We start from the raw sequence: 13,682 nt of genomic DNA, 5'->3' as shown, positions 1-13,682 counted from the left end.
TTTTCAAAACATGTACTGTTATACGTTGCAATAATCAACAACTTTAGTTTTCTGAAATGCTTTCGCATTTATGAAAATAAATTAAATTATCACACATTTTGAGTAATCTGGCTTGGGGTGAAGTTGATCAAGACAGCTCTACTAAAATCATTATTTGTATGAAAGCTGAATTTACTACGTAAAGAAGTCTAGGAAGTCAATATTTGAAACGAAAATAGCGTCATTTACCTATGACCAGGATGCATATATTGGGGGGTGTTCTGACTTGTCAATATTTCCAACTCAGCCATCTTGGATTTTTGCATGGAATTTATGCTCGTTTGTTTACGTTTTGCACTGAAAATGTATGTTTCCTCCCCGCACTGGTTATTCCCATCTACTGACGAAGTCATATAACCTGTACATAAAAAAATCTTGATTTATGACTATCTCTCTCTTTCTTCCACGAAATACATTTTCATGATTATAATCGAAAAACTCGGATAATATTGTTGACTACCGTTTCATAAAAAAATTAGGCACTTTTGACTGACACATCAAATGATCATCTTCGCCTCAATGATCATCTTCCCCCCATATGACGGTACTTACTGATATAAAACTGATATAAAATTGATCAGATTCGGGAGCACACGCTCCACGATGAATTCCTTTGAAAGTGGCACAAATGCTGGAGTATTGCCTTATCGCCAATGGTCAGTGCCGTAGCGTGCATTCCCGGCGCCCTTGGCGAAACCTGTTTTGGGCGCCCCTCTCTTACTAAAGAAAGAATGTGCAATATTTTACATTCCAATAACTATTTGAATATCACTTGGCCGGGATTCAGCCAAATCGCACCAAGCGCCAATGAAAAACACTTGCACAAATTGATCACAATTCGTATCGGATATCCTTCTACCCAATAACTGAGGATAGTCAACAACAAATGTACGAAGAAATTGATATGAATTAGTTTACTCGATTTTAATTATACGAACAAAATATCACAAGTCAGTCAAAAAGGCGCTTGGGGCTGTTATGCTGAACCCCGACCACTTAGAAGTAAGGTTAAAAAGTTAAAAAGGCGATTTGCCCTGAAATTTTTTTAAATTTTGTGATATTTTTTACTATTTGCTAGATATGGCAAAAGATGCACGGAATTTTGCAGTGTCATGGGTATTTCTGGATCTTCGTATGGAATCTATAGAAGTGTAGAAGAACGGGCTGGAAGATCATTCCTTTCAGCTCATATTGTACATAATGGTTGTTTCTTGCACCAAATTGAAGGAACTGACGTACTTTGAAAGTACATCATGGAGGAGGGAACTTTGAAAATCGTGATAAATTATTTTAAAAATCCTGATGGTTGAAACAATAAACTCCAACTCTTGAAATGGAAACAGTGTATTTTGAGTCACGGTTTCTGGAACAACAGACTGGTGTTCTGAATGAAACGAGCAAATTTATCCTAAATCTATATCATCCTTACTCTTACTCCTACCCCGTTATATAAGCCTATAAGCCGTTGGAGCCATAAGGAACAGTAACAGTTGCAGTCCAAAAATATATATAAGTCCGATCCGCTGTTTTTCTGAATATGAGATGCTTAGACTTATTACAATCGGTTCCGAAGATCTCAAAGAAGTCAAAATAGCGGCCAAAACTAAAACCAAACCATTTGACATGTTTATTTGATATGAAAGAAATACCTTTTCTTTGTTTTCTTTAGATTACTCAAAATATCTATAGAACTCTGGATTTCGTAGTCGGTTTGTTAATTGGCCCTGTAACTATTAAAATTGTTCTGTTTTTCATACCGTGATTCTTGGTTTTGGCGCCCCCTGAGGACTGGCGCCCTTGGCCGGGGCCAACCCGGCCAACCGCACGCTACGGCACTGCCAATGCACAATGGTTCGAGAGCAGCCAAAACCTCAAAAATCAAAATTTGTGTTTCCGTCAGTATTATATTTTTATAATTTTATAGAATACTTACGTGATTCAAATTCAAAATTTGAAGTAGTTCTGTTGAGTTTTGACTTTGTTACGTCATTTTGAATTGAACATAAATTATGATTTTTGAATAAAAACGCTGTTTGACAAGGCGTTTAGATCAGCATCGTACGGCTTCAATTACATCGCTAACTCCATACACTAACTTACATACATACGCTTACATACGCTTACATACGCTTACATACACTAACTTTTAACGTTTTAGTTTGAAATGTGCATAGTATTTTTTGGTCTGTTCTTAACTGAAACCTTACAAATGCGTATTTTTTTCACAAGAACCTTAAAAATGCCCTTTTTTAAATTATTAGACTGAAGCTGAAACGTTCGATATAATTATAAAATAGGAGAAAAGACGGCTTTGGAAGGTTTTGTTCTATTATTGGCAGGGGGGTTTTTGTCGACCGAATTTTATGAAATTTGGCCACAATATTCTTTGATATGCAAAGAATGTTTGGGCCAAATTTGAGCATAATCAGTCATAAAAAACCCCCCTGCCAATAGCAAAAACCATCAAAATACCATAATACAAACATGAGGGATATTTTTAGGTACATTTTGAGGTTTTGTCCAACCTTTGTTCTGCAGCGAACCACTGTGCAATGGTATATGCGGCGAGAATGTGACGATTTATCAGAGATTGCCTCTTCAGTTATTATAACTCTTTTGGTCGCAAAACAGTTACTCGACTTCGAAAAAGTGGAATCAGAATTGCGTACATAATGTAAAACCAATTCAATAAAAATTCCGCGGAAAAAAAATCAAAATTTTGTTTCGTTTCGAAAAATTTCGAATTAAATGAACATTGATTTTGTATTGCTTCGAAGTCTCGAAAGAAATCTATATTTCGTTTCGTTTCGATCCGAATCAACATAGACATTTTAAATTTCGTTTCGTTTCGTTTCGTTAGGAAAAAGTGTGTTATCGCATACCCTTGGGCTATCAGGCCTCCACACATTAGCTAACATCTATAGGTTTTTTTCTGATATGGTACATGATCACTGTGGTCCAAACAACAACATTCCTAGTGATTATTCAATCAAATTGGACATGCCTTCAACAATGTTGAATCAACATGTGTTCCATTCCAGTCCATCCAAGAATTAAGGTCAATCAGCGTAACGAAAGATATATACATGTATATATGTATTAAATGTATATATGTATTAAATATTTAAAATCAAATACTAAATAATAAATAAATATGTATTAAAAAGGGTTTGATTTCTTGTTCAAGCTTCCTACAGTGCTCAAAAAAACTCACACTCACGGTCGTTGGGTCATATTGACCCTGATTTGACTTAGCAGTATCTCAGGCATTTCTCAGCCAAATTCGCATGTTTATATAGGTATCTGTTCCCATATTAATAACAGCCCGTATATTAATCTCAACCGTCGATAAACCAAATAAAAAATCAATTTGATTACAATTTCTCACATCGTATGTACACAATAATGAATAGACCACCTTCCCCAATGTTTGGAATATTATTTAAAATTCCGTTTGAGTAATGTTTTAGTTCCTAAGACTCAAATTATAAAAACAAAATTATAAAACACATTCATTTTCATTTTGCTACCTCTGAACTGTTGATTTGATGCACTGCTCGATTGCTACTAGCAGATTCATCTTATTTCACGCCGTTGGTTTCCACTCAATTTCAAGCTTAATCGAATGAATCCTTTCAAAATACACTTCACAACACATAGAGCACATCACAATTTCACTATAAATATAATAATATTTGAAAAACATACGCGATTTCCTATAGTTTGATATAGTTTTATTTCGAACAACGTCTAAATTATTCTTATCCGTATTCTAAACTATTTACATGGCTTGCAGCATCGGCAAAGGTTGCCGACCTAGATTTTTATTTAAAAAATGCTTGAATGAACTTTTACTGTGAAATTCGACTCTTATGTTTATAAAACAAGGTATATCGAAGAGATAAGCTATGACAAACATAAAATTAAACTGATAATTTGGAAAACTACAACGAAAACTGGAATTTTGTAATTATATTTCAACTCAAATACAAAACATTGAAGAATTCGGCATCACTGCAATCATACATATCGTGACGTATACACAATGTGCGTATTTTATGTTGGAAACAGTATTATTGATATAGGTACAGGCATAGGATTAATTTTTTTTGAATGTTAATGAAATAGGTGCAAGGCAGGATGATATTTTTTAGCTAAATACTTCTATAATGTGATAACAATTTCATTTTTGAAGTAACCAAATTGTTATCAATTAAAAATGACGTGAGCCGAGCATAATTATTCTCATGTTTCTTGATTATTGGGTGAGAAAAAAATGCATTTCATATGCGCATTGGCTTATTGTTATTGATATAGGAACAGATACCCTACACAAAATAATCGTCAGCTCATTAATTTTTCGAAACTGATCTCAGATTGTTTATCGGCCACATCACATCCGGTAATTGCAGGGCCGGATTTATGGGGGGGGGGCGTGGGAGGCGTGGCCCCGGGCCCCCACAAATCTTATGTACCAAAACCAACCTTTGTTGTACATTTTGGGGCCCCCACATACCGTCGGCCCCGGGGCCCCCTTCCGGCTAAATCCGGCCCTGGGTAATTGTCGAAGTAACGATCGTCAGTTGGCCACTTTTAAATGGACGAAAATTAAACACGAATATTGCGAATGAACAGTTTTATTGCTGTTTTATCTCAGAAATGTATCCAAAACTTTTTCAGTGATGACGAATCATGAATGCAGACAATATTTCTACAGATGCTCTAGGTTCTCCAAGCCATCCTGGATTTAATAACCTTGGTCTTCCAGGTAAATTAAGCTTGGTACAAAACCAATAGCAACTCAACTGTTCTCGACGTTCGATATTCTTGAAGAAAAGTCGTGATTAAATTTTTTAGGACAGCTCAAGCTACAAATGAATTTATTAAAATATAAATTACTATTTCTGAGTTCAGTAGATTGCTTACAATTTAGTGTTCGAACTATGTTTTCGACGAGCACATATATGTAGCTATTATAGTAGTTTTCGTTCTGCGAGTCTAATAGTTTAAGTTTCAATTAGATACTTAACAAATTTACTTACTTAATTTACTTATGAATCCTTACACCTCCGGTGATGCAAATAGCCGACTTTAAAGATCTCCATCCTGAGCATTGTCTAGCTATCGCTTTAACCTGTTGCCAGGTTAGATTTCGGTCGACTTCTCTTATTTTTATTGAGGCTTCGCCGCCATGAGCCTCTGGGTCTGCCTCTGCTGCGATGTCCCGCTGGTTTCCAGTCTAATGCTTGTTTACAAATTTCGTTTCTGCCCCTACGTAGAGTGTGGCCGACCCAGCCCCACTTCCGATTCCGAATTTCTGTTGATATCGTTCTCTGGTGACAGCGACGATAGAGCTCGTTGTTTGAGATCCAGTTTGAGATCCGGGCCCGAATTATATACCGCAGGCATCTGTTGATGAATACCTGCAACCGTTGAGTATTCTCCACTGATACACACCATGTTTCGCTAGCGTATAACAGCACAGATTTCACGTTAGTATTATCTGTCTGTTTTTCCAGATATTTCTTAAACTCGCAAAGGCAGCATTTTTTACAGGGAAGAATGCATTTACACACTAACCCAGCACACGTGCTTTGTAGTTGCCAAGCTACCACACGGAAGTATACTGGAGTGTCGGACTCGACCGTACCGGTAATACCGACTTAACTCTTTGGGCTCCGCCATCGTTTCCCCATGGAACCACCTCCCAGCATTACTTCTGGAGGATGGCAGTACTTAACGTACTTGCTCATTTTCGCTCACACAGGCATCCGTCCCATGCGAGTCTGACCTGGGTGCTCGCTCTATCACACCCTCTAACACGCACCCTACACGCTCTGTCACACCATGTGAGTCTGACTTGTATGCTCATCTCTTTCATTCAGTTCGCGCTGACACATACTACTCTAGTCATTCGACCTTACTCTCGCTCTGGCATCCTCTTTGGGACATTTTACTAAGGGTCCCACTTCTGAAATACCATGTGAGTCTGACTTAGATGCTCACCTCGATCATACCATCTGAGACTGACTTGTGTGCTCAATCCTTTCATACCTTGTGAGACTGGCTTGGATGCTCACCCACACTACTCTGCCACGTCACGGGATATCAGTAGTCATAGGAACCAACATTCCTGCGCTACACCCAGCACCTATCCATTCACACTTCCGCCATGCTCCGAGGTGACGATCTCGGTTGCCACCCGCTGCGCCATTACCTCTGCATGGGCAGACCATTCACACACTCCTCCGCGTTCGGCACTTTTCACTCTAACAAACAAATCACAAGTTAGTACTGCTTGTCGATTGCTGCTCGGCGCGCCAGATTCTCTGCAAGCTGCAGGCAATCTGAGTGGTTGCAGTCGAGACTGCGTTCCACTTCTCTACCGCTTGACACATCCTCTGGATAAGGTTATCCGGAGTTGTGTCCCGGCCGAAAACGTCTAGCATTGCTCTTCTTTCGACGTCGAAGCGAGGGCATACGAACAGTATGTGCTCTGCAGTTTCGTCAACACCTGGGCAGTCAGGGCAGACGGGGACCTCCGCGTGCCCAAACCTGTGGTGGTACTGTCGGAAACAGCCTTGGCCTGACAGGAATTGTGTCAGATGGAAGTTAACTTCCCCATGGGCTCCCCCACCCAGCTTGATATGTTAGGAATCAGCCGGAGGGTCCACCTACCTTTTGAGGAGTTATCCCACTCGCGCTGCCATCTGGCAACCGAAGTCACCCTGGTACGCTCGCGGGCTCCTCTGGTGCACGTAGGTCAAAACACTCCTCGTCTTCCCGGATGACCAGCCCGACTGGCATTATGCTCGCTATCACGCAGGATGCGTCGTGCGATACCGTGCGGTAGGCAGTTATCACTCTGAGACACATCAAGCGGTAGGTGCTCTGAACACTTCGGTTCATTGCTGTTACGACAATGTTTCTGATATGTCGCAAAACACTTTGAGCTCAGCTGAGCAGTATTTTATTTTTGACAGTCCCCTGCATGTTCCGTATAAGGTACAATGAAGTTACAAATGACTTTGTTGTTTATGTAGTGCACTTGTAGCAGAATCTCCAAATAGAATTGTTGGTCTGAGGGTTATAGTGGAAGGTTGCAAATCTCAAGGTCCATGGTTCGATTCCCGGTTGGTTTTTGTTTTTTTATTTTCATTTTAGCCGCAAGATGTTGCAAATAGGCTCCACCTCTTGCGCTTTTTGTGTCACAAAGGAGTTCCAAATACGACGCGTTGTGCATAAGTCAGACCTTTAGTAAGTCACTCCACAGTTGTTGTTACTCACTGAGAAACAAGAGGTGTTGCTTGGGAACTGGTTACCCCCAGTGCTTCTGCCCAGGGCGAGCCGCCGTACCTAAGAATAGATGCGGCAACGCCTGCCAATAGCCTACGTCTACTGGGGCACACCTTGGAGCTGTTGGACATCATCCTCGATAATGCCGCCACAGCAGTCGAAGCCTTCTTGCACGCATATTCGACATGGCTACCGAAGGTAAGCTTGTCGTCTATGATGACCCCAAGAATCTTCAGACTCCGCTTTGAAGTGATCGCGACGTCTCCCACGTGAACAACTGCATGTTGTGCCGACTTACGGTTGCTGACGATAACCCCCTCCGTCTTATGTTGAGCGAGCTCAAGGTCGCACGCACTCATCCAGTCCGCCACAGTGCTGATCGCATGTGCTGCGGTTAGTTCTGCTTCGGGAATTGACTCCCCGTAGACCTCTAGGGTTACATCGTCAGCAAAGCCAACGATCTCAGCACCAGGAGGGAACTTTTGCTGCAGAACCCCGTCATACATCAGGTTCCATAGTACCGGGCCCAGGATTGACCCTTACGGGACTCCTGCGGTAATGGGAACACTTTTCTGACCGGCATCGGTCTCGTATAGCAGCACGCGGTTCTGGAAGTAGCTTTCCAAGATCTGGTACAGTCCCACCGGCAGGCTAAGCCGGCGTAACGAGAGCGCGATGGCATCCCAGCTCACGCTATTGAATGCGTTCTTCACGTCCAGTGTCACCAACGCACAGTATCGAATTACTAGTCTTTTCGTTGGATCGCTACCTCTGCAGCACTGAGTTGATAGCGTCTCACTCTTCTTAGGACTTACTCTTCCAAAAACCAAACTGGTTGCTCGACAGGCCATCCGGGGTGACCCTGTTAAGGATGATCCTCTCGAGCAGTTTACGCGTCGTGTCGATCAGGCAAATTGGTGTGTACGCCGATGGGTCACTCGGAGGCTTCCCGGCCTTCGGCAGCAGTACCAACTTCTGCCTCTTCCATCTCTCAGAGAAACGACACTCATCTGGGCATCTCTGCATAGCTAGCCTGAACATGTTCGGGTTCGCAATGATCGCTGCCTTGAGTGCACTGTTTGGGACTCCATCAGGCCCTGGAGCTTTGTTCATCGCTAGGGAATTAGCCACTGCGAGTAACTCTCGATAATCCTCGCCAACCGGTCCGGTGACCGTTCGGGGGATGAAGAGCCCCCTTTGGTCTTGGTCATAACGATCCTATAGGCGTCACCCCACGGATTCGCGTTGGCACCCTCGCACAGGTTGTCGAAGCACGCTCTCTTGCTGCTCTTAATGGCCTTGTTAAGGGCCAGTCTCGCAGCTCGAAACACTTCACGGTGGACCGCTCTTTCCTCCTCGGTGCGGGCTCGTTGCGTCCTACGTTTAGCTTTGAGGCAGGCTGATCGTAGGACTGCAATTTCGGCACTCCGCCAGTATGCCGGGCGTCTGCCATTTCTTGGCAGGGCTTTCCTAGGCATAGTAGCGTCGCACGCGCGTGATAGAACAGCTACCAGCGCATCCCCGCTTAGACTGTCGGTGTTGGCCTCCAGTCCCAGGGCCGCGGTGAAAACTTTGCTGTCGAAGTGATTGGACTTCCACCCACAGACCTGACAGTGATCACCCGCCCTCGGAATGTGCTACTGGCTCCGTCATTGACAAGCACTGCGTCGAGTTTTGCAAGTGCCTCGAGTAACGCTTGTCCCCTCTGATTGGTGCAGCGGCTGCCCCATTCCACTGCCCAAGCATTAAAATCTCCCGCTATAACGAACGGGCTCCGACCTACTAGGTCGGACGATAGCCTGTCGATCATCTGATTGAATTGTTCTATTGGCCACAGCAGCTACAATAGAACACACCATTGATCTTGGCTATCGTGACACCCTCGGCGGGTACCTTCCCGTTGTGCAGATTGCCACCGACCTAGACCCGTCCGCCTCCCAGTTGCCGTTGTCAGCAGGGACGTTGTATGGGTCGGACAGGAGGGCGACATCGGTTCTCGACTCCGACTCGACTGCCACAGCAGTTGCTGGGCAGATGCACTGTGGTTCAGGTTCAGCTGTGTTGCTTGCACGGATTTTTCTTATTGGTATCTCCGAAGGGACACGCAGGACTCAAGGCACCGGTAACACCTGTCCACTGAAGGTGACTGGAGCACGTTTACTGGGCATACTGACCAGCCGATCTTCAGCTTCCCTTTCTTAGTGACTTTTTTGACATCCGCCACCGGTAGTCTGAGATATGTTACCTGCATACCAAAGAGTCCCCCTCTTAGACGTACAGAGGACCGACGTTTTGCCTTTATGGTAGCGCGTCTGGGTCGCTTAGAGTAATGCCCTCGCTGGCCGTAAGGGCGGAGTCGGTCGCCTCTTTGGCCGTAGTAACACCGCAAGGGGAGGAGAGGGCCTTAGTCTAGATACTTTTGGCTTCCTTCTCTGCTCCTGCTACACGCCTGATGAAAGCGTCCTGTTCTTGTCTTGCGACTCGAACAGCTTCCCGAAGCACTAACAGGCTCTGTTTAAGCTCCTTGTTGGTGTTCTGCTTACCGCTTATGAACTCGATTATGTCATCGAGTTTCTCGGCCACCACCCGTATCCCTGGTAGTGGCTCATCGGGCGTGCAGGCAGTGCTACTCCCTACCACCACTGGAGAGTCTTCGGTACTGCCAGTTGCAGCAACCGTCACTCCGTTCTCCCCCTCCCGAGCAGCACAAGTTAGACAAAAATGGTTGCAGCAACTTGATTGTGACTCAATTCCGGCAAGCAGGGAGGCCATGCGAGGGTTGACAATTGCGTGTTCAGAGCCATATCAGCGAAAGTCAGTAAAGGGCAACTGAGCCTACTCCCACCCAGTAGGCAAAACTGGATGACAGGATTGGGCAGCGTGCTACAAGTCCCGCCACGGTTTTATGGGACGGAAGACAGCCTAGCCATTAGCCCACTCGCCGTTTCGAGTCGGTGTCACCCGGCCCTACTAAGAGAGTAGAATGTCAGACTGCCAGCCCTCGCTTCACAATATTGCAATATACCATACATATAGCCTAGTTCTGACGTGCCTGTCAGAGCCATAATTGAGACCTTACTGGCGTCAGCCTCAATGCGCTACCGCGTTCCCTCGTTCGTAGCTCATTTAGCCGACTGGTCATGTCAACTAGTGTTGACCAACCATCGTTTTCAGTGGGTACCGCGCGGAGGCGAACAACACTGCCCACCAAAACACGTGCTTCTGGGACGGTCCAACTGGCTGGAGAGCCCCGATCACTAGTCCCACTAGTTGGTGCTGGTTAATCGACAAGTATCTTAAGAGTTAACCGGTCTTGCCCAGGGTGATTTTTATCACCACGGCTCACTGTCAAAGAGCTGCACCGGTACACCATCCGCTAACCGCCAAGGACGACCGCATTTTGGAATCCCATCGTTAGTCATCTCGGATATAGGAATCTGGTAGGTAATCTACGGATCAAGCAGATCGTCGTCCGGGCAAGTGCCTCGACGCGTGGTACAGTTTATCGTCCGGTGAATGTTCGCCGCCATCTCATGTGGGGAAGCAAACCAAAGTATCAACTCGACGTTTTGTCAGCCAGCCCCGTTATACATCAGCGTGCACACAACCCGTCAACGTCCGGCCGATCGCCTGAGTCAAGAAAATTATCTCCAGTTAACTAGAACCGGTAACTAACCTGCAAAATATTGCAAAATATTGCCATCGCCCGTTGGCTTTCCATTTCCTGGCATTCCGGTATCCCGCCCGGCCAACGTTTCATTGATCATCTGGCCTTTCGCCCGGCTGACGGCTCATCACTCGTCCGGAATTTAGCCCAGCCGAGGCTCCATCCCTCGTCCGGTATTCCACCCGTCCGGCAACTCATCGCTCGTCCGGCATTCCGCCCTACCGACGCCCCACCGTTCCGGCGACATTTCATCACTTTGCCAGCAGTCACCCGGCCGGTCGTCCTTCGTCCTGCCACCACTCCAATGTTTCGTCACCCTGTACAAAATCGTGAGTAATTAAAGAGTTTATAAAGCTAACCTCCCGAACTCCAGTTACTAGCAAGGTCCGAAAACCTCCCCATAGCCTCTAACGACCCTGGGACTCGATGACCAAAAGAGGCCTTGTGTGCCCACCCCATAGGTGGCCGTTGGCTATAGACCAGCTAACGGGGGTTTTCCGGGTTCAGTTGAGTAGTTCCTCGAGGGCAAGAGGCCGTACCAGAAACGGTATCAATGTGAACAGGGGAAATTAAGCCGGCCGGTCGGAATGACCGTTGTAAATACTGTGGTGACCGATGTCTTCCATGGCGCACGGTGTAAAACAATGGATTATTATCGAAGTTTCATGTACCTCTGATTTTTTTTTCACAGAAAGTTAGGCATGGTTACTATAAATGAGGTACGGGGTATTTAAAAATATTTCATCGGCGATTTTTTGAAAAAAGTGATTTTTATTGTTTTCTTCCTTTATATACCTTCTAAAAAGTCGATTGATAACTCCGCAACGGATAAATTATTGTAATTTAGCCCTAAGAATAAAAAATATACATATTTGTTGCCTCTTTTGTATAGAAAACCTATCTTGAAACGGATCAAAAGTTTTGAAAAAAAAAATTCTGTGAATTAAGCGTTTTTAAAGTATGTTTTCGAATATTTGTTTTATTTTGCTTTATTCACAATCTTATTTATTTTTTTTCGGCAAGTATCATCTATTTCCAGCCTCGGTTATCTGTTGTATTCACAATATTCTCTTCCGGCATTCGAACTAGATGGCCAGCCCTTTATCAGTTTGCCATATTTTAAAGAATTCATAATATTTTCCTCTAGGTACCCGGATAAAAAGTATAATTAAAATATCATAAATTTTGCTGTAACAACACCATCTAAAACAAAGGATTTACCATTAAATATAATGGAATTTTAACAATTAAATCACATAGGAAATAATGGTTTTCCACGATAAAATGAATGGTAAATGGGACTTTTACAATAAAAAAGGGGGGTTGTTATGTATCTTTACAATAAAAAAATCGAAAATTTTCCATACATTTTTCAGAGCAAAACAATTGATTTAACGGTTCTCCAATGGGACGATTTAGAGGGACAAAACAATAGAAAATAATGTATGCTAAATGCTTCCTCTCACTTTTTTTAATTGTTTTACAGAAGAAATATAATTAAATTTAGAATACATTTCACTCTAATATTATAATAAAAATACAATACAACTTTATGTCCTACAATTTATTTTATCTATACGATTTCAATTTTATTGTATTTTAGTATAGGCTTAATGTTCAATCAGTTTGAACTTAATTTTACTTTAATTTCAATTCAATGTGATTCAACAATAATTTTAATTTGAATTTAATTTTGAATTTAATTCCAATTTATTTTAATTATATTTGAATTTCATTTGAATTCAATTTAAATTTTGTTTTAATTCAGTTTTTGTTCGATTTCAAATTAGTTTTCATTCAATCCAAAATTTAATGTGTTAGTATTGTTGTTTGGCGCTTTGCTGTTTCTTAGTCACTGATGCATTGACGTTAAAATCAAATGCGCCGATGATGCACCTCGCTATACTCGCTGAGCACGGTGTAATTTCAGCCACCAGGAAAGAGAGCTTGATATGTCTCCTATAGGACTTATATACGACTTGTTTTTTCTTGAGTGGGTGAATCGAAGATAGTCGTTTTCTCTAACACATCAGGTTATGTATGAACTGAACCTGTAAAAAATGTAAATTATAAAAGCATGTCAGTTTTCTTATAAAAAGTACTTCGAGAAAAAAGGAAAAGTTACCTGTATCAGTTATTATTGTATCTAATTGGTAAGATAGGCCAATAATAGCTGCCGAACGATATTCAGTCTTACGTGGTCTTACCATAAACTTCCTTCTGAAAAGGAACAAGGATACATGTTAACAAAAATGTTCCGAACTGTTTCGGCGGTGGAAATTAAGAACCTCTTCTTAAACGTACTTTAAAAAGTTCTCTCGCATCGAAATCGTCCGGTACTATCATGTTAACATTATAGATACTCACCACGATACAGCTGCTTATGGTCCGCCGCTTGCCCACTCCCAGAATCCGTAATGAAGGGACACTTCCTGTACCACAACATCAATTTCATTTTTTCATTCCACTACACGGTAAAAAATATACACGTCCATGCGAACTGTTCTGCACTTGAATATGCACTACTTTGGAATCAAATCAATATCAATAGCTGAGCTCGTCGCATTCAAAGATCACCACTTCCATTTGACGTGCACAATGTTTTGAATATAAAACATCAAAATAAAAAAAATAGAATTACCTCAGCTCAGATTTGAATAACATACCTTTGCTTGAAAGT

General features: G+C 42.8%; 1 long non-coding RNA gene across 1 annotated transcript; it reads right to left on the bottom strand.

Moving 5' to 3' along the window:
* Positions 1-12,781: 12,781 nt before the first annotated feature.
* On the bottom strand, positions 12,782-13,463 carry LOC134211693 (uncharacterized). The gene is made up of 3 exons (XR_009979067.1): positions 13,370-13,463; positions 13,128-13,222; positions 12,782-13,053 (listed from the first exon to the last, which is right to left on the bottom strand). It is a non-coding gene; the product is annotated as an uncharacterized LOC134211693 (long non-coding RNA).
* Between the last annotated feature and the right edge of the window lie 219 nt (positions 13,464-13,682).

Source organism: Armigeres subalbatus, chromosome 1, assembly GCF_024139115.2.
Source record: "Armigeres subalbatus isolate Guangzhou_Male chromosome 1, GZ_Asu_2, whole genome shotgun sequence".
Lineage (NCBI taxonomy): Eukaryota > Metazoa > Arthropoda > Insecta > Diptera > Culicidae > Armigeres > Armigeres subalbatus.
Note: the sequence above shows the minus strand (reverse complement) of the source record. Positions and strands in the feature narration are given on the sequence as shown.